Source organism: Pinus tabuliformis, chromosome 7 (assembly GCF_031772625.1).
Source record: "Pinus tabuliformis cultivar Carrire ecotype Pingquan chromosome 7, CPIR1, whole genome shotgun sequence".
Classification (NCBI taxonomy): Eukaryota; Viridiplantae; Streptophyta; class Pinopsida; order Pinales; family Pinaceae; genus Pinus; species Pinus tabuliformis.
In genome coordinates, this window is record NC_142293.1 from 378,568,040 (window position 1) to 378,591,310 (window position 23,271).

The window sequence follows — 23,271 nt, forward strand, 5'->3', positions numbered from 1 at the left end:
ACGTTCGAGGTCAATATGGCGTATTTAACATCCAGCTCAGCCAAATCTAATGAAGACCAGGTGTCAAAGAACAAGAACCATTGTAATCAAGGCTATTATTAGCATAACACGGTGTTAGAGTCCTACTAGATTTAGATCTCTTTAGAACTCCAGTTAGCACTTATTGTATTTAATAGTTAGTTGCAAAGCAGATAGGTGTCATCAAAAGTAGTTGTCAAATTCCCCTCATGCTGGAGGAGGAATCTCGAATTAGGTAGAATAAGAATTCTATATATAGCTAAGATAGTGATGTAATGAGGGTTGGATATTTTATAAAAACAGAGTGCTGTTTTGGCTTATGAAAAGAACAGAGTTCAGTAATATAAGTTATATGCTTTTCTTCTCAGGATTCATACAACATTTCCATGTTCAAGATGTGTTATTTTACTTTGTCCTTCATGTCTTTTTTCAGTTGCTTAGATGAGTAATCACTCAGAATTCACTTATGCTGCTCTGACTTCCTGTACTCATCTATGAACTGTGGTTTTATAAGAGTTGTATTTTGAACATTTAAATGTCACATGCCCTGACTTCTATGTTAAAGAAATATCATTATTTACTGAGGTTTGATTGACTCCATAAGCCCAATGGAAACTTATGTAATGTTTGTCCAGCCTTCATATTTGTTAATGTTATTTCAAGAGAGTTAGCCATCTTATTAATAGTCAAAATCAATAACCCTTTGAGAGAGCCCTCTCAGGCTAAGGAGGCTAAGCCTTAGTCAAAAGATTGGTCTGAAATAGTTACTTGAAGTCTTCCTGGTCAACAGCCTTCCAGGGCCTGATTTTGAGATAACACCACCCTTGAACAAAGCACTCAAAACAAAGTCTCCTCCGTGTGGGCGGGATTTAGTTTGACTTAGGTATGCCTTAACCTTGTTATTGAGTCAGTTCTCCCCCGATTGGTTATCTCTTCCAATCATATGGAGGGTTCGTTCGCGCCTCCTGCATGGCGAACTTATACAAAGTCATCATATGCTGCCACATAGTCACATTGAGTCGTGCTTTTGTTTAAGGGAGGTTAGCCTGAGTCGGCCTCTCTGCGGTGTCTCTTGACTCATTTTTCAGTCGGCCATCCCTGGTTGTCAGTGTCATGTCTATCATCACATCAGCTATATTAGTCCTATACTCGTGTCGATTTGAGAAGGTCCCCATTGACTTCTTGCTGGCGGGTCTTGTCCTTATCGACAACGACATCTTGCTCTGAGGACAGGCCTAGAGCCACACCCTGGCCCTATTTTCATTATTGATAGGTCACCTTGCGCTCAGCATTGATCAGTATCATGGGTCTTTGACTGAGTGGTTTCCCTTGTGTTCGACATCAGCTTACATTATCACACATTGAGATTCGTGCAGTACCTTGGTTTCCATTTGACCCTATTGGTGGATACCTTGCCTCTGTGTCAGCTTTCATTATTGGTTGGTTCAGAGGGTTTCTGCCGTGTGCTAGCCACATCTTGTGTACGCCGGAAACGTACTTCGGTTGGGTTACTACATCTTTTTCATCCGATTCCTTCCACATTATTGGCCTATGGGTTACACTCGTGCTAGATTGATGAAGGATGCCTTAATGCCTTCCTTCTAGCGGATCTTTCCCTATCGACTCCAACTCATTGCTATGGGGCAAAGATCTAGAGTCCATTTGGCAGTACCTTAGGGTTTGCAGTCATTAGTGGTAGATCCTTCACTATTGACAGTGGGAAACCATCATTGTCTCCTGATCGATAGATTCTTACAGGTGTTCGACTCCAACTCATCTATTCACACTTGTTAGATTGTACTGGGTACCTTGACGCTCATTATCATTATCGGTGAGTAGTCTAGAATTTGTTAACGGTATACATCAATGACCGGTAATCAAACGATTTCTCACATGGTCGACTTCAGATCATTTATTCCCATGGTGTAGAAATGTACCACGGCGGTCGGTGAAGACCTCAGGTTATATCAGCATTCATTGGTTCACTTGACAGTGGCTCCTGTTGCTGTTGGTTGATACCACTCCACTTTATATGTTGCAGTCAGTCATGGCGACATTCTATATGCTGGCACCTGAGTTTTTAGTGTAGTACCATCCTATTCCATCATGTTCAGTTGGTACCTTTTTGGATCAGTCTTTGATATCAGCGATTCGTTGCATCTCTCAGCATCATTGACAGTCTTATATGTGATATTCAGACATGTACTTGTTCATTATGATCAGATGATCCATTATGTATCTTTTAGTCATTTATACTTGTATACTTAGTGGATCCGCTTGTACTTGTTATGTGGACATGTTTTACTTTTCCTGAGCATGGGTATGCCCGCCTCAGATAGTGTTTCTTTCTGATCTCCTTTGGTGGCTTGGCAGGCTGAATTCTGGTGAAGTCCTCCTCGGTTTTTGACAGACTTCCTTTCCATGTACTTGCATAATATATTTCGGCCATCATGTACCCCTTCTGACCTCATATATTAGGGGGCATCTGTTATAACTCCAAATCTCACTCCTATGGTTTGTGATGCTGTACTCATGGCCTAGGGCAACCCCTCCTTCCAGACCTGGTCCTAAAATTTAAAAAACAATGTTTTATCCCTTATACGCGACATTGCCCTGAGTTAAACGTGTGTATATGCGGGTCTGTGTATATCCAACCCACGTGTATGTATTAAAACACTTAAAAAAATATAAAACCCCTTATTTTCGGGCGGAGATCGCAGGTTTTACCTGCTGATCACCTATTAGTGCCCGTGACCCAACTGTTCCCAACCAACTCCTAACTAAGAAACTACTTTGGAGAAGGTATAAAAAGACCTCAAAGGGAAGGCCTAAGGGAGGAGAGAAGAGAGAGAAAGGTTATTATGCTGAGATTTTTCCCCTGACCAGGTCTGAAGATCCTTGTGCCTTCTGCACTTCCCCGATTTGTACAGGAAACCCTTGTTTCCTTGTGTGTGTTGATGTTCATCCATTACTTGTGACATCATGGAGAGAGTCATGGAAGGAGTTTGTTAGAGGCTTGAGGCTGGAACAGATCTGGAAGGAAGCTTTGCTTGGAGACTGCTGAAGGTGACTCAGGTGAAAATATTCCTTTTTATGTACTTTATTTGTCTATAATAAAAGAAACACATGTCTTGGTTCCCGAAATGAATCTTCTTTATGTTAATAATATTCATGTTTAGAATTCATATGTAAATGGTTGTTTGGATTTCATAACTAACTACCTTTCTTTATAACATGAAGATGGTTTCTTTATAAGTTTTTGTCCATATACTATTGTGTTCTTTGTATTGGTTGTTTTGCAGGACAAAAGAGAAGAAGGGAACTCCAAGAAGGGTTTGGACCCTAAGGGCCTTCTCAAACGTAGGACCAAAGGTATGTACCCTTAACATAGAATTTGCTTATAATAGCATAATGGCTGTATGTATGCATGTTTCTTTGTATAGACAACTTTCAGTCTGCTAGGGTTTCAACCCAAAAGCCCTAGGGGAACATTTCCCTCCATCAATAAACCCAATATTCATCATAACCTAGTCGCATTCATTCATAACAGAAGTAAGTAGGAAAAATACAGATATTTCCATAATAATCTCTTTATTGATACTTCAGATTTTCTTATAGACTCAAGACTACCCTCCACACTCAGCTGCAGGGGTCTGCGGACTCTACTCTAGGCCTCTGCGCACACAGCTACAGAGCCTCTCTTCTACTCTAATGCTCTTCTCTCTTCAATTCTAATGACCCATTATATTCATTAACATCGACTATATACTACTTAGACTCTCTAAGAATCTCCTTTTTATATAATCCCATGGTCTGCAGACCATGGGTAGGTCTATAAAAGCTGACACAACTTACATAAAATAAGGAAAAATGCTTTTATGACACTTACTATCTACACACTCCGTGACCACAACTTGCGAAGACTTTACACTTTACATAACAAAAGGTTGGGCTTTCTGCCCCAAAACTTGAGCTTTTGCCCCAAAATGGACCCTTAGGGGAACCTGTCCCAACATTGCTCTCATGTTATAGGTAAGAAAATGAACAAAAGCCAAAGTCACTCTCACGGACCTATTTGTTAGCATCCCTTGAATCCTTTTAGCAAACTTGTGCTAGCGACCCTAAGATCTGAGCCATTTTTCTAGCCCAGAATCTCGACCTTTTCCCATAACTTGTTAGAACCTCCATAATAAATCTAAGACATGAAGAAAAGATAAAAAAATTGAAATTCAACCTCAGGACTAAGCATGAGCATGCCCAACTCGAACTGAAATTCTATCAAACACTTGACATCAATGCGACCTACAGGTCTAGGATACAAGATAGAGCATAAATGATTGAAATAATTTATGATACATAACCAAAACGGTCACCTCCTTCTCCATTGAACTATTATATCATCAATTAGGTTTTGCATCCATCCATTCAACAGTTACAAGTAAATACATGAAATAGCCATGACATGAACCAGTGATTTAACCATGCTTATAACCATCATAAAACCATGTAAATATCAGAGATATGACAGCCATTAAATCCACATATAAACCAGTGCAAAAGTAAGAGAACTTATATTTTATAATCATAGGAAAATCTGACTAGGTTCAGGACTTCCACATACCACCTGACTGTAGACATGGCTGAACCAAATCTATCTTTTAGCAATTCACCCCCGTGCCATATTCCAAGCATGAATGTGGTAGTTCATAGGACAACCAATCCAAGAACAACCAAGGGAATCCAGAGACTAAACCACCTCCACCCTCATCAAACTGTGATCACACCCAAATTAGTGCTTCGATCACTACCGAAATGAACTTGGAATGTATCTAGAATCCATCACTGTCCTTGAGGAATTTTCCATCTCATTGTCTCTATGGCTTTACCGTAATCTAGACCAGATCACTAGGCCCCAAACAAAGACCAATCTCTCTGGTTTTAATGCAATCCAAAATCGGATCACTAGGCCCTAAACTTAGACTTCTCCCTTAGGCTTTATTATGTATCCCACCAAAACCAGTCAAGGGATTCCTAGGCCTTTGGAAATGTAAATTGAGACCAACTGATCCCAGGATTACGAAATCCATCTGGAAAACCAGTGCTAAAAAACCAAAATAAACATCCCAACACCATGACATCTGGAAAAAGGCAAGGCTAGGCTGAATACCACTATCATAACATGATAAAACCATGCCACCAACAACAAGAGAACCTATTGTAGTGGTTATAACCACCCTCCAAAATTTTGGCCTGCACCAATTTCGGAGCTTCCCTTGAAGAGTTCACTTAATGACTACACACACTCGGGTTCACTCCATGAGTTTGCATGAGTCCTTACATCCACCTTGCTTGTTCATTTCATTCAAGTCTCTGCATGCTGATGTCTAAGTCATGCTTGCGACCATGTTCTGGTTATGCTTAAAGTCTTCGCTTCGTATGTGCTTGTTGTATTCACTATGAAAGCATCTGTCACACTCACACACAAAGTCACATTCACTGTTGCGCAAGCGTCGTCTCGATCAATGAACGAGCAATCATGAGTATTGCGCTTGTCACTTACACCGTCAGCTAGTCTTGTTGAACATATGTGTGTGGATGGTTTGGTCATTTCGTTGTCAAGTCATGCGTGTGTGTGTCTTATGATCACCTATGCATCTTTCGATTGTTCACACACTTATCCATTTTTGTTGAAGGTTCTGATGATTCGACTCCCCTCTCATAGATAGACCATCACATTGCCATTGAATCAATCAACTATCAACCAAAACAACGCAGAAGCACCAAGGTAATCCTTTTAAGCTGCGCCACCTGCAAGCAATTCAATCAACTCTCATGCTGGTCACCCGGATAGTCAGACCTGGCAGTCACCTCGGGACTGAATCCCCTTGAAAATTTCGAAGAGGTCACTGACCTCACCCACACAACTGACTAAGGAAACTACGCAGACAGGTCGAACAAACACCAACTGCCCATCTGTGTCTCCCTCAGAAAATTTCGTAGTTTTCCCAAACAGTCATCTCGACAGTCGACCAACTGTTCATGTCATAAATTGTGCAGTGTTCATGAGCAGGCCTTCCACTTCCCATCAGTCAGTTCAGCTCAGAAATTGCATAGAGATGATCGGCAAGCTGGCCTTTCGGCCTTAGTGCAGTTTTCCTTGCTAGCAGTCCCTAGCAGCAGGCTACGAGTTCCTTATGGGAATTGTGTAGTTTCTGCTACCAGTCTCCTGGGAAGCCAACTAGTAGTTCCCTTTGGGAATTGTGTAGTTCTAGCTTCCAGTGACCCCAGCAGCCAACTACCAGTTCCCTCTAGGAATTACGCAGTTCTGGTTGCCAGTGACCCGGGAAGTTCCCCAGAAAAACTACGTAATCCTTTCCTGTTGACCCTTCATGCAGCCCGACCTGTTCCTCTGGAAAATTTCGCAAATATGGTTGTCCAGTACTCACTGCCCGTTCATTCTGAAAAATGCATAGAGCATGCCTGCCTTGCCTTCCAGCAGCCCAGATTGTTCCTCCCAAAATTTGCGTAATTTTGCCTCCCAGCCGAGCCAGACCTTGCAGAAAATCACTGTCAACTCAGATCACCTATCTCCATCTCTCAGTGACTCTTGCCTAGTTATCATTAGCAGTTGCCCGGAGCCATCATCCGGCATCATAGCATTGTTGCCTCTCCTACTCACATGCACCTGAATGATCATGTGTCATGGTAGACTAGGAGGTTTTGGATTTGAGGTCGTCTCGTCATGAGTGACTGTAGGTACAGGTACACCAACGAATATGGAAAGATGACGAATGGGATGAACAAAGAGAGCACATGCAGAATGACAGGTTCACCAACAAATGAATGAACAAAGCATGCAAAACATATGAATGAGATGAGCAAGCACCTTCGTGAATAGATGAGCTTGTCAAGTCTTCCAACATGCAGGCAAGGAATAACATTCTAAAGCTTCATCAAGCGAACCAAGAACCATCGAAGAATTTGTGCACTTCACCATGCGGAGGTGAAGCTATGATACACCATGAAAACATCCATCGCCGAGCAGCACTATAGCTCAACATGCACTCCAACAACAGCACGAATGTACCAGCATTGTCATGTCAAGTTATGTTGAGTCATGTTATGCGTCATGTCACCCACATCCTCACTATGGGCTTGCTGTCAATCAATGTGGTGTAACATGGAAGTCCAAGAGACCCACTTGTTGAACAAAGAGTCATGTAAGTTGAAGAGTCATGGAAGTCAAATAGTCATGAGGGTAGTCGAACAACCACAAGGGTCAGTTTCACCCTTGGCTATAAATACCCCTTCATTTGTACATGAAAGGACTTTTCACCGCAGCTCCTCCCACATAGCCAAGATAGTCTGTAATCTTTTCTTTGAGGAGTAAGTAGTGGCTCCAACACCCCGTTGACGGGGTTAGTGATGTATGGTGTAACGATGTGTCTTGGAACTTTCGCTTAATTTGGAAGCATGTTAACGGGCCAGCACGTTTTCACACATGTATTGTATTTGTTGTAATACTAACCTTTAACACTTGTAATGCATGTTGCTTTAACCTGTGTTCTACATCTGAACTAATTCATTTGTTGTAATGCATAATCTATTAATTGAAATTTGTTGTATATGTTGTTAATGTTGTCCCATCCATGTCGACTGCTCTGTCGAACATTGGACAAGCCTTTCACATGAACCTTGCTGTAACAACCATTGCACTTGTTTAGACTGTTTCATGAATGTTGTACGTGTTATCTTACCTTGTATGTTGTGACTCCCACATCCAAGTGGACTGCTCCGCCAAATGCTGTGTATGTAGTTTTGTGTTGTGTGTTCCTAGCAGAGTTGGGACTAATCCCTTTGAACCTGGAACTCACCTTCACCTTCTTCCCCTCATAGTGAAAGAACCATTGGGACAAGTACACTTAAACTCACTAGGCACATGGACCTCACTTCTCGAAGACAAAGCGAACCACTCTCTTGTGCTGACAAGTAAGAGTTAAGGAAAATCCTTAAGACAATCGAAACCGGGCCATCATACAGGATGGGACTCCCACACCAAACGGTGTGAGGTCTAGTTGGGACTTCATAATGGGGTGATCCCTAAATGTTGGCGGGTCCAGCACCGTCAACATTTCTTGTGCTAGAAGGAGGCCAACCAGTTGTACATGGCTGAAATTCCCCTCACATTCACTCATCAACAATCTAATAAAGGCAGTAATTCACCCTCCCTGTCACCTACATGCGACTCTGCAATTGGTTACTCCTCACCTCCCGGAATCAACCACGAGATTCCGTATCAACACCTTCACTCCATCTATTCCATCACTTGCCAATTCGTGAAAGCAATTGGACTAATCCCAGGCATACAACACCTTCCATACACATCAAAGAATTCAAAAGCCACTCCCACGGGATTTGTTGTGTCATCGGTGGAAGAAGCAGTCCTTGCCGCACTTGAAGGTCTCGTAGAAGCTATTGAAGATGGAGAGGAACCTCCAGTCTTACGAAAAGGCAAAGAAGACACTCTTGTGATCTTGGGATCAGACTCTGGTACAGGAGGTGGAGGGGAAGGAAGCAGAGGAGGTGGAGGTGGAGACGAACCAACAGACTCAGAGCCAGAACCACCAGACTCTGAAAGAGAGGAAGAGGAGGAAGAAGAGGAAGAGATGGATCACACAAATCTTGAATGGATGACTTAGGGACCATTGTCTCTCTCGGTTGTTCTGCACAAGATGCCAAAGCTAATGGAGAGAATGAACATTAAGTTCAACCCTTACAACACAATGAAGGTAGAAGATCATTTGGACAACTTCTACCTACAGCTACAGACCCTTGAGGTATGGCATGACGATGTAGCCTGTAGATTGTTCCCATGTACCTTGGATGTTTGTGCAACTGCGTGGTATCACATCATTCCACCAAACTCCATACATAACTGTGGTGCATTCAAACGCATGTTCCTTGACAATTTTGTTGATGACAGGACCCCAGCTATGTTACTAAAAGAATTGGGTGGCCGGAAGATGGAGGGGAAAGAAAAGGTAAAAGATTTCAACAAAAGCGTTACACACATATTGAAAAAAATTGCAGCGGACACCAAACCTCATGACTCCATCACTATTGATTACTACACATCCGCACTGTCGACTAGCATTTCATAGTTTGTTAAGAGAGCTACGAAACCAACACTCTTCGAAAACTGCGAAGAGGCTATTTTTGTCAAAAAAGACCTCTGCGTGAATGGACTCATCAAGGATGATGAACCAACAAAGGAATCCAAAGATGTGAGCAAGAAGTCCTAAGAGATGGCGAGTAAGGGTAGAGAAAAGGAAGCAAATGATATTGAAACCCTCACTCGCCTCGTCGAGAACTTAACAAATAAAGTGTATGTGCTTAAACAATAGAAAACAGACACATTTGCAAAGGAGCTATCCACCTAGATAGAGACAGGGAAGCAACTCATCAGGCAACAACTAGTCCACTCAAGAAAATGCTCAAAGCTCTATGTTCAATGTTGATCAGTAACCAGACCCCCAGTTTTGTTCATTCCATGAAGAACATTACCCCGAGAACTTATGTTCGGACTGGAAGCGAGTCGCAAACTTGGTATATAGTCATACACTCGATGCAGAGAGTGATATGCAAAAGCAGCCGGATGGCAGAGATTATGACAAAGGTATTTCAGCTGTTGAAGCATCAAGTTCTAGGCATGTGGTGAATGCATATCAGTGCTCGCAAGCAGCACCGAAGACAAACACCGAGAAGCATTCCCCAAGACAAAATGACCATTACAATATTAGGAGTAAAGGGGCTCCCCATACACTTGGCAAAATGCAAAAGAAGATCAGACTGCTGATAAGAAAGGTCGATCCACCGGCCACCCCAAAGCAGAAAAAACAAAGCAAGTCCAAGACGACAGCAATAGATAAGAGTACATCCATGAGAAACAAGTTGCAGAACACTCCGCCAGATAGCACGAACATTTGTTCCACCCTAGACACCTCGCTGAGTCTACCACCTATAGACTACAACATAGTCGATAACATGAAGAAAATTTGAGCAAATATCAATTTGTTCAAGCTAGCTAAGATCCAGAGTTAGCGAGATATCCTGTTGCATGCAATGGGGCAGACAACAACAGATAGCACAATCTCTACCATCAAGGGATCAAGCACACCTCCCATATCACTTTCCATTGTGCTCAATACAATTCGGATGGAAGAAGCACACTAAGTTTGCCCCCCATTCTTGCTATCTTTCCAAATTTTCAAGTACAATGTTCATAAATGTCTGGCTGATTCGTGTGTGGAAACCAACATCATGCTGCTCTCCATTGCGAAAAAGATCAATGCACGATGGAGCGAAACATCTGCACGAATCACCCAACTTGATCGAACATCGGTACCAGAAATTGGTGAACTACGAGACATGATCATTCGACTATCTCATGATGGTCGAGTCCACCAATGCATCAACATAGTGGTTGTAGACATACCAAAAGCATATTGTCTGCTATTCAGCAGAGACTGGTCCAACAAGCTAGATGGATATTTTGCTATAGACTGGTCTCACATGTGGCTTCTGTACAAGGGAAAATGCAACCAAATCTAGGTGTTATCTGAGAGGTATATGAAACACAATGTCACTCCTCTTAATGACGAGAATGAACTGTTGGCCTTCATAGAACTCATGTTTGGCAAATATCTCCTGGAAACAACATTGGAGTGTTATCCTGCATGGCCAACTCTAACCCCATCAGGCAAGTAGTTGGGACTCCTTCCTTGCCCAACTGATGGTAATGAAACTTGTACAGTTTATTTTTTCGATAGTAGCAGTAGTAGCAGCAGCAGTGGCAGCAGTAGTACTAGCACACCAAACAATCCGTGTATAGACAAGTTTTGGGCCATGAGTCTTGACAAAGCGACAACACATGATGGCTCAAGGGTCGAGTGTATCTCAGTCATCCAAAATAATGAACAATGCATGATTTCGATCTTTTTGAATTTTGAAGCTACAAGCAATGGTGCTGAGTATGAAGCACTCACGGTAAACAAACAAAGGACCAACACTATGAATGAATGGAGCAACCTAGAAATCTATCATGATCTGAAGATAGCCAGTCTCGGTACAAGCTATACACCACAGTAGCGACAAAAATTTGATCGCTCAACCAAACATTACCGGGATGGGTCTGCACAGGAAGATGATGACCTGAGTACACGCTACACATGAGCAATCCAACATGAGATTCCAGGTAACGGAGGAGAAAAGCCATTGCAACAAAGACTGGGTAACCTATACATCTTGTTTGCACTCCTCATACATAAAAAATTGACTAACATTTTGGATGATTGGATTACTTGCAAAGTTCGTCATCATACTTGGTTTTCTAATTTGAATCTTGCACATAAGAAATCATGTAAAATCCACTTATGCATTGAATTGAGAAACTTGAACCCTTCCAGGAATAAAAACAACTACCCCATGCCATCATCTGAGCCTATGTTGCACGCGTTACTTGAAATAGTGGTGTTGTCTTCACTTGAAGGTCTTCTAGAATGCCACCGGGTTCCGGTAGCAGAGCCCGGTGGACTTGCACTGGTTTATGAGAAGCTTGGCCCACCTACGTATCATTTTCAATCACTGGGCAGGAGGATTGACAACCTTCCTACCAATGACCAAGATCTCAAACATTATTTTCAGTAGGTCGGGCCGCACCCGTGCCATATACATAGTCTGCTTGCTTCTTGTTTTTTTCATTTGGTTTGATTTTCTTATTATCTTTAATTTTTCTTTGTTTGATCTTACTTATTATTTTTGTTCACGTTCATTTTGTTTGCTTGATATATTACTATTTTTGTTTCTAGGAATAAGTGTTGCCGACTACTACGTTCTGGCTTTTGAATAGAGTATGTGGCTAAAATTGGAAGAAACTTGTGACACTGAAGCCATTAGGGGAATTTTGAGGTCTAAAATGGGCCTCCTAAGAAAAATGTACAACCAAAATAAACTTTATAATAACCAATAGGATTCAAGATGATGATATCAACCATGGGGGATGATCCACCATTTTTAGAGTAAAAAAGTAAAAGGATTAAAAAATAATAAAATAATAAAACTACTTTTTCAACTCATGTTTTCAACTTATCTCCCTAAGGTTTTACTCAAATTTTCAGCTTGATTACTCATTGGATGAAAAATTTAATTCCTCATCTAAAGAGTACCCATGTTGCATACTTTTGATGGACGAAAAATGAAAAATACATGAAAAATAATGATTGCAACCACGTTTTTCATGTATTTCTCATTTTTCATGTAGCAGGGTCCATCAAAAGTATGTAACATGGGTACTCCTTGGATGGGGAATCAAATTATGCATACAACAAGTGCTTCCACTCGAAATTTGAGTAAACCCATAGTGAGATAAGTTGAATATATGAGTTGAAAAAATAGCTTTTTCATTTTTCCCTCTAAAATTTGATGATGTAATGTAATCTTATTTTATTATTTTCACTATTATTTTATAATTTCCTTAGGAGGCCCATTTTAGACCTAAAAACGCCCCTAATGACTTGGCTAGTCTTGTGTCCACCTTCTCTTTTCTTGGTTGTAACCTTCAGCTGATGAAGTCTGGATGGAAAATACAAACCGTCTGCAAGTGAAGTTTTGGTCCAACCATGAACCTATGTCTACACTGGGAAACCCTATGCCTGTACTCAGCGTTTTTCTTTGTGTGTTCAAGCTCATCCAACTAGTAGAAACAGAGAAGGGGAAAATCTAAACGAGCAAACCTATGTCAGAGGTCTTACATGCTTCTCTGAAGGAACAACCTATTCTTCTCTCAATAAGTTGGGATCCCTCTTTCATACCAAAAATAAATAAGTTCCTATGCACAGTCCTCTTGAAAAATACAAAGGTGAAAGAAGAGAAAGGCTTCCTGTGCAGAGAGGTGAAACATGCAACTCCACCAAGGTACTGACCAGGCTCGCTGGTAGTGGAGCAATGTATGTGTTCCTGCGTGACTCTGCCGGGGTACTGTCCAGGCCTACTGGTAGCTAAGCAACACTAGAGATGAAAACTTATACTCTAAAAATCTTCGACTCATGAGATAAACTACCCTTCCCAGATTTGAAACACTGAGATCTAAGTTGAACTTTTGATTGTGTTCGAATGAGTTGGAAAAAGGTGAACCATGTATGTCCTTAGGGTAAGTGGTGAAACTGAAGTAACCTGCACAATGATTCAATACTTCCCGAAAGACCAAGGCCCTGTGCTAGCAATGAACTGAAACAGAGAAGTTGGAGTTCTACTAGTGTGTCGCCAAGTGTTGTAGCGGCTACAACCACCCTCCAAAATTTTGGCCTGCACCAATTTCGGAGCCTCCCTTGAAGAGTTCACTTGATGACTGCACACACTCGGGTTCACTCCATGAGCTCGCGTGAGTCCTTACATCCGCCTTTCTTGTTCATTGCATTCAAGTCTCTTCATGCTGATGTTTAAGTCATGCTTGTGACCATGTTCTGGTTATGCTTAAAGTCTTCACTTTATATGTGCTTGTTGTATTCTCTATGAAAGCACTCGTTGCACTCACACACGGAGTCACATTCACTATCGTGCAAATGTCATCTCGATCAATGAACAAGAAATCATGAGTGTCACGCTTGTCACTTACACCATCGGTCAGTCTTGTTGAACATATGTGTCTGGATGGTTTGGTCATTTCGTTGTCAAGTCATGCGAGTGTGTGTCGTATGATCACCTATGCATCTTTCGATTGTTCACACACTTAGCCATTTTTACTGAAGGTTATGATGACCTGACTCCCCTCTGATAGCTAGACCATCACCTTGACATCAACTCAATCGACTGTCAACCAAAACAATGCATAAGCACCAAGTTAGTCTTTTCAAGTTGCGTTGCTTGCAAGAAATCCAATCAACTCTCATGCTGGTCACCTAGACAGTCGTACCTGATAGTCACCTCGGGACTAACTCCCCTAAAAAATTGCGTAGAGGCCACTGACCTCACTCGCATAAATAACTAAGGAAATTATGCAAACAGGCCAGACAAACACCAAGTGCCCATCCATGTCTCCCTTAGAAAATTGTGCACTTTTCCCAGTCAGTCATCCTGACAGTCGACCAACTATTCATCTCAAAAATTGTGCATTGTTCATGAGTAGGTCTTCCATTTCCTATCAGTTAGCTCAGCTCAAAAATTGTGCAGAGATGATTAGTAGGCTGACCTACCGGCCTTATTGCAATTTTCCTTTCCAGCAACCCCTAACAGCAAACTGCCAGTTCCCTCTGGGAATTGCGTAGTTTCTACTGCTAGTCTCCCGGGTAGCCAACTGGTAGTTCCCTTTGGTAATTGTTCAGTTCTGGCTTCCAGTGACCCCAGCAACCAACTGGTAGTTCCCTCTAGGAATTGCGCAATTTTGGCTGCGAGTGACCCGGGTAGTTCCCCAGAAAAACTATGCAATCCCTGCCTGCTGACCCTTCATGCAACCTGGCCCGTTCCTTTGGAAAATTGTGCAAATTTGGATGTCTAGCCCCGCTACCCATTTTTTCTGAAAAATATGCAGAGCATGCCTTCGTTTCCTTCCAACAGCCCAGACTGTTCCTCCCAAAATTTATGCAATTTTGCCTCCCAACTGAGCCAGGCCTTGCAAATAGGCACTTTCGAATCAGATCGCCTCTCTCCATATCTTAGTGACTCTTGTACAGTTTTCATCAGTAGTTGCATGGAGCCATCATCCTGCATCACAGCCTTGCTGCTTCTCTCAGTCATTTGCACCCGAATGATCATGTGTCATGGTAGACTAGGAGGTTTTTGATTTGGTGTCATCTCATCATGAGTGACTGCAGGTACAGGTACATCAACAAACATGGCAAGACGATGAATTGGATGAACGAAGAGAGCACATGTAGAATGACAGGTTCACCAACAGACGAATGAACGAAGCATGCAAAGTAGATGAACGCGGTGAACAAGCACCTTCGCGAATAGATGAGCTTGTCAAGTCTTCCAACATGCAAGCAAGGAATAACATGCTAAAGCTTCATCAAGCGAACCAAGGATCATTGAAGACATTGTGCACTTCGCCATGCAGAGGTGAAGCTATGATACACCATGAAGACATGCATCACCCAGCAACACTATAGCTCGACATGCACTCTAGCAATACCATGAATGTACCAGCATTGTCATGTCAAGTCATGTCGAGTCATGTCATGAGTCATGTCACCCACATCCTCACTATGGGCTTGTTGTCAATCAATGTGATGTAACGTGGAAGTCCAAGAGACCCACTTGTCAAACAAAGAGTCATGTAAGTCAAAGAGTCATGGAAGTCAAATGATCATGATGGTAGTCGAATAGCCACAAGGGTCAGTTTCACCCTTGGCTATAAATACCCCCTCATTTGTACATGAAAAGACTTTTCGCCCTAGTTCCTCCCACATAGCCAAGAGAGTCTATAATATTTTCTTTGAGGAGTAAGTAGTGGCTCCAATGCCCCGCTGACAGGGTTAGTGATGTATGGTGTAACGATGTGTCTTGGAAATTTTTCTTAATTCAGAAGCCTATTAATAGGGCAGCACATTTTCACACATGTATTGTATTTGTTGTAAGACTGATCTTTAACACTTGTAATGCATGTTTCTTTAACTTGTGTTCTACATTTGAACTGATTCATTTGTTGTAATGCATAATCTATTAATGGAAATGTGTTGTATATGCTATTAATTCTGTGTTGTCCGTGTCGACTACTCTGCCAGAATTTAGACAGAACTTTCACATGAACCTTGCTGTAACAACCATTGCACTAGTTTGGACTGTTCCATGAGTGATGTACATGTTATCTTACCTTGTAAGTTGTGACTTCCACATCCGAGTGGACTGCTCCGTCGGAAGCTATGTAAGTCCTTCTGTGTTGTGTGTTCCTAGCCGAGTTGGGACTGATCCCTTTCAACCTGGAACTCACCTTCACCTTATGCCCCTCATAGTGAAAGAACCACTAACACAAGTATAGTTACACTCACTAGGCATGTGGACCTCACTTCTTGAAGACAAAGCGAACCACTCTCCTATGTGGACAAACCAGAATTGAGGCAAATCCTTAAGACAATGGAAACTGGGCATCATACCGGATGGGACTCCCACACCAAACAATATGAGGTCTAGTTGGGACTTCATACTGGGATGATCCCCAAATGTTTTCAGGTCCAACACCGTCAACAGAACCATACACCAACATGGAAATCCATGAATGTCCAAATGAGCTAGGAAATCACACATGTAAAGGGTTACCGGCAAGTACTCCTATTGAAGTTGCCTGATATTTCTCTTCTTCCCTTATGCTTTCTTTCCTTCCTTCCCCTTTTCTTTCTTTCCCTTTCTTGATCCAAAGTTAGAGCGATCCAAGAAAAATCTAAGTGACCAAGAGTGAGAGAGAGGGAGAATAATGAGAGAGCTCCAAACATGAACCCATAAAAGGTTAGCAAAATATTAACACTAACAAAAGCTTTCCAACTAATCCTCAGAAGCATTTTTATGAATGAAACCTCTAATTTCTTCATTTTCCATTATTTTCCTTCAATTTCCTCATCACATGCAACCTGTGACCTTTTACCTTCCTTTTCTCCTAATTTCCTTTATTTTCATAAATTAATGTGCCAAAATGCCTTTTTAACTTTTAATGCCTTTGCCTTAGCCTTTTCCAATTTTCGTTAGCTAAAAAACACATCCAATGATTCCCGCTAGGATATCTTTGCCCAAGATTTAGTTTGGAATAAGTGTTACAGAACCCTCCCCCTTGGGGAACACTTTCCTCGGTGTTAAACCACACCAACACCTCGTGAAAACCACTGAAAAGAAAACATACTACCCATAGAGCTTTATAACTTATCTCGTTGTAGTATTTACAATGAAAGACCTGCTCAAAGTAAAACATCATGACAACATGACAATATAATAACCATATCTCTTATTTGGGCTTTATAACTTAGCTCATGGTGGTACTTACATCTATACAGATATACATACATATACCAAAACATTGGCAAAACATATGCCAAACATATACCAACATCAAACCAAAATTGTTTTTCCTCAACTAGAAAACAATGAAGGATGCAGGGCCTACATCTGATCCGTCATCTCCCATGTAGCTTCTTTAGTCCCAAAGTGCTTCCATTTCACTTTAACTTTCTCTATGGCTTTTCTCCTGATCATGAGATTCTTCTGCTGTAATATGCACTAAGGCTCTGGCTATAACTCTCCTTCTTGTTCCACTTGCAATACAAACCAATCAATAACATGATCAACATCCTTTATATACTTTTTAAGAAATGAAATATGGAAAAAATGATGGAATTTCACTGTTGGAGGTAGTGCAAGTCGATATGCCATGAGTCCAATCCTCTCAAGGATCTCAAAAGTCCTGCAATACTGTGGTGCCAACTTGGAACATGAATCAATCCTCAAATATATTTTCTTGGACTTGATGCACAAATACACGTGCTCCCCAACCTGAAACTCCTTGAACACCCTGTGTTGATCCACATAACTCTTCTTTATATCCTATGCTCCCTTCATATTCTTCTTTATGGCCTTCATTTGATACTCCATGTATTCCAACATATCAGGTCCAATAAGTACCCTATTCATTGGATCACTCCAGCTGATGGGAGTGTTATAACTTCGTCCATATAATGCCTCAAAAGGACTCATCCTTAATGAATCCTAATAACCATTGTTGTATGCGAACTCAACCAATTGAAGATACTCCCATTTCTTCTACTGGTGCATCATGTACATCCTGAACATATCCTCCAAGTTCTTGTTGACCCTCTTTGTATGTCCATCTGTCTGCGGATGATAAGTTGTACTAAAGGCCAACTCTGTACTCAAGCCTGCAAATAACTCCTTCCAAAACTTGGAAGTGAACATTGTATCCCTATTCGACACAATTTTCTTTAGAACACTACACAGTCTAACTATCTCTTTGATGAATACCTATGCTACCTCACTAGCTAAATATGTTGTATTTACAGGAATGAAGTGAGCTACCTTACTCAACCTGTCAACCACGACCATAACATAATCATGCTGCCTCACTGTCCTAGAAAGACCTGTGATGAAATCCATGGAAATGACCTCCCATTTCCATTACAGAATCTCTATAGGTTGTAGTTAACCACCTGGATGTCTACATTCCACCTTTACATGCTAATAATCTAAAGATCTAGCCACGAACTCTACCACTTTCTTCTTTAGATTTGGCCAATAGTGGAACCTATTTATTGTCATTAATGTCTTCTGATATTCTGGATGACTTGAGTATGGATTTTCTTGAAACTCCCTCAAGATAAGCTTCTTGAGCTCACTACAATTTAGCACATAGATCCTGTCTCTAAATCTCACCAAACCATTTTCCGTGAGATGATAGTCTGCATCCTAATCATCTGTACCTGTACCTGCACTTGTATTTGTACCTATACCTATACATGTACTTGCACCTATACCTACACCTATACATGTACCTTCACTTGTACCTATATGTGTACTTTGTTGTAACAAGTGCATGATCTCCATGTCCTCCCGCCGTCTTGCTTGCAAAATCCTATCATGTAACTCTATCCCATAAGAGTTCATAACTACTATATGATTTACCTGTACCTTCCTACTAAGAGCATCTGCAACCCAGTTCTCCTTTCCTCTAATGTATCTGATCTAGAATTCGAACTCACTAAGGGTAGCCAACCATCTAGTTTGCCTGGCATTTAGATTCAGTTAATCAAACAAATACCTCAACCCACTATCATCGCTCGTCAATGCAAATCTCCTACCAAAAAGAAAATGTCTCCACATATTCAATTCATGTATAATCGCTGCTAGCTGAAGATCATGTGTTGGATAGTCTTTCTCATGCTCATTCAGTTTCCGGGACTCATAAAATGCTACCTGTCCTTCTTGCATGAGAAATTCACCAATTCCTCTCTTGCAAGCATCTATACACACTACAAACTCCTTGTCTGGATCCACAATATTTAGCATTGGTGCATGTGTCAATAACTTCTTCAGCTGCTAAAAACTAGCCTCCCATTCCTCTGTCCATTCAAACATCTTACCTTTTTGCTACAATGATGTGATAGGATATGAAATGTGTGAGAAGTTCTTGATGAACCTCCTGTAGTAACCTGCCAATCCCATGAATGATCTCACCTCATCGACATTCTCAGGAGCTTCCCACTCCATGACAGCCCTTATCTTTTATGGATCCATTACTATGTCATCCTTGGAGACAACATGCACCAAGTAATGTACATCAGTCTAAAAGAAGCCGCACTTACTATGTTTAGCATACAACTGATGCTCTCTTAGCAACCTCAACACTGCTACTAAATGTTCGACATGATCTTCCTCATTCTTAGAATATACTAGTATGTCATCAATGAATGCAATAACAAAATTATCCAAATAAGGATGCAACACACTATTTATCAAACACATGAATGTAGCTGGAGAGTTAGTCAAACCGAATGGAACAACAACAAATTCATAATGCCCATACTTGGTCCTAAATGTAGTGTTGAAGATATCCTCTTCCTTGATGCGTACCTGATGGTATCCCGATCTCAGGTCGATCTTAGAGAACACTGCTTCTCCCTTCAACTGATGAAACAAATCATCAATCCTCGGCAAAGGATACTTGTTCCTAATATTCACTTTGTTCAACTGCCTATAGTTAATGCGCAATCTAAGAGTACCATATTTCTTCTTTACGAACAACACTAGCCTGCCCCAAGGTGATACACTAGGTTTGATGTATCCTTTGTCCAACATCTCTTTTAGCTGCAAATTTAAATCTACCAACTCAGGTGTGCTCATCATGTAAGGTTATTTTGATGCTGGAGCTTCCCCTGGACCAACTCAATAGAAAAATATGCCTCCCTCTGAGGTGGCAACTCTGTAATATCCTCAGGAAATACATCCTAAAACTACCACAAAACTGGATACCTGCTCAACACATCTGCATCCTCAACCTCCTCACCCTTATCACTAGAAATGTGTATTGCAAACATCACACAACCTTTTCTACAACTATTCTTAGCCTACATAGTGGTAACCATCCTCACTAATGTAGGCTTCTTCTTTCGTTGCAAAGTCCCCTTTTCCCCACTATCATCCACACACTCAATGGCCTTGTCGAAGAAATCCACTTTGTTTCTATGAAGGTATAATCAATCCATAACCAAAAGCATACTATATGATCGCAATGGCAATACATTCAAATGTGCTACTGTAGGCATACCATTTAAGTCAAATGCATAGGCTCATACCCAATGGTGAACTCACTTCTTTGTACCTATAACCAACTGTACCAACCAAGATTTTTCATGCATTTCTTTTTTCAAACCACACTTATCCACCAGGTGAGGATTAATATAACTATAGTTATATCTAGGATCAATCAAAATAGAAACAACTTGATCACAAATCTTACCATCCATCTCAATGATAAATGCTTGATGATCCATTTGCCTATTGTCCATAGTCGCATAAATCCGAGGAATGCTATGACCAACATCACCAACTGTATGCACCTCTTGAGCACTGTAGGTCTGAGGTCTACCACCACTCTGATATTGTAGACAATCACTCGTATGATGATCCTTACCACATATCCAACATTGAAATGGTTCTCTACCACTGCCTCTAGCCTGCTTCTCTCCATGTCCCTTCTCAGTTGTATTGAATCTCTTGTAAGGAACCACATTTTCTTTCTCACTTTTATCTTGAGGTCTTCTTCTCTTTGGTGGCCATTTTTCTTTAGCTTTATCATTTCTCTTCAAGTCACATTTAGGCTCAACTTTGTGCTTTGAGTACTCATAGAAATGTTTCAAATTTTGGATGTCCTGCTCCAACAATCTAGGCTCATCAAACTCAATCTGGTCTCTGTATGCAACTAGAATTCCAGTGATTAATCTCTGAACCTTGGCCTTCTCCTCCCTGAGGTAAGGCACATATCTTAATAACTCCAAAAATTTGCTAGTATACTCCTCATCCATCATAGAACCCATCCACAACTCATAAAACACCTTGGCCCTGTCATCATAGTACCTCTCAGACAAGTACTTATTCTTGAAGAGTCTTTCAAACTTATGCCAGGTCAAATATTCCTCATGTATACCTTTGACATTCTTCATATCTTCCCACTAGATATCTTCTTTACCTTTGAGACTCCAAGTGGTTATCTTTTCTTTCATGTTTTTTGAATAATCATGCAATCAGAGTAATTTCTTCATACCAAGCAACCATGCCTCTACATCCTACGATTTCTTCATGTCTCCATCAAATTTGGGTGGCTTTGATTTCTTAAACTCATCCAGAAAGTATCCGCTATCACCCCTCCTATAAGGATTATGATGATCATGATCATGATTCTTGTTAGAACTAGAACTAGAATAATACTTGTGTCGATCACCTCTCCTATCCGAAGTGTCCAACATCCTTCCATCTTTGGTCATGTCAGATCTATCCAACTTGTGTCTACTAGGAGACCTGCTTCCATATGCCCCATTAGTTATGTCCTCTTGTCCATAGCTGATCCGAATTGGTCCCTATTGCTACAAAGCTAACAAAATCTAAAGTAGTATCACATTCACCTCTTCTTGTTTCTCTTGTGCCTGCATGATTTTTTCATTGTCTACTTTGAAACTCCTTATTTCTTCCTTCAGACTTCTCAATGAGTTTGCTAAGTCCGAATAGTGCCCCACACCATGTTGCTCATATGATTCATATGGAGATTCTATGTAGTCTACCACCTTACTAGCCATATGATCTCTAACCTACAAGGCATACTATGTTAGCTAAACCAAATCTCCATAAATCAACATACCTTAGCATAATTTGGGGAGGATACCTTGTTTGCAAGATCATCAAATCAACGTGATACATGTATAACATAACCATAATAAAATATAGACATATATGAAATAAGTGCATCAATGCATAAACATCATTCTAGCTAGGGTCCAATCATCAATGCAAGGCCATATCAACAATGCATGCTATGACCTCTTGCATGAAAACAACCATTACTCCATTATACACATTGCCTCATGCAACTATCAACCTACATAAGCAATGCCTAATCAACTACTCATATGTAGAACTACATTTAGTTGAGCATAAGCGATCAATTCTTATAATCAACCTACAAGATTGGTACATGTAATCAATTAATCAATAATGCAACCCAACATACAAGGATGTAATCAAGATGAATATAATCATATAACCAATCATATACTCCTGACAATGCATTCCATGATATCGACATCAAGTTCCTCATGATAAGCTTACTAAAACCGTGATCAAGATGATGCAGTCTATAAAACACATGGAACACAACTGTAGGAGACACACATGCAATTGACATGCATGTATGAACAACAAAGTCACCCATATCTATAATATCATATATGACCCAAAGAGAGAGAAACCCTATCTAATACCAATCTATAACACCCCCTCCTCCTAGTTCCACCAAAGTAACCAACTAGCTTAGGTAAACATGTGATGAGAGATGTTACTATAAGGTATTCAATCTCCTTGGTAACCTTAAGAAAACGGAATTGACATAACACATTAACAAACACATCAACATCAACAGCAACACCCCCAGGAGACATATTAGTGACTCAGACATCTTGCCACTAGGTCGCACTGATGTTTTAAGCATTTTAACTCAAAGTCGCTCTCATGCTATAGGAAAGAAAGTGACCAAAAGCCAAAGTCGCTCTCACAGGCCTATGTGCTAGCATCCCTAGACTCTTTTCAGCAGACTTATGCCAGTGACCTCAAGATTTGAGCCACTTTTCTAGCCCAGAATCCCTGCCTATGCCAAGAACTTGTTACAACATCCATAATCAATCAAAGACATGATGAAAAGATAAAAAAATTGAAATTCAACCTTAGGACTAAGCATGAGAATCCCCAACCGGGACTGACATTTTGTCAAACGATTGGCATCAATGCAACCTACAAGTCTAGGATACAAGACATGGCACAAATGAGTGAAATAATTTATGAAACATAACTAGAAGGATCACCTCCTTCTCCATTGACTATTATATCATCAATTAGGTCCTACATCCATCCATTCAATGGTTACAAGTAAATACATGAAATAACCATGACATGAACCAACCATTTAACTGTGCTTATAACCAAAATAAAACCATG

The 23,271-nt window shown here is 40.9% G+C and overlaps 1 pseudogene; it reads left to right on the forward strand.

Annotated features, from left to right (window-relative positions):
• The first annotated feature begins 9,323 nt into the window (after positions 1-9,323).
• The window catches only part of LOC149247568 (uncharacterized), a 105,114-nt pseudogene continuing 91,166 nt past the window's right edge, over positions 9,324-23,271 (forward strand).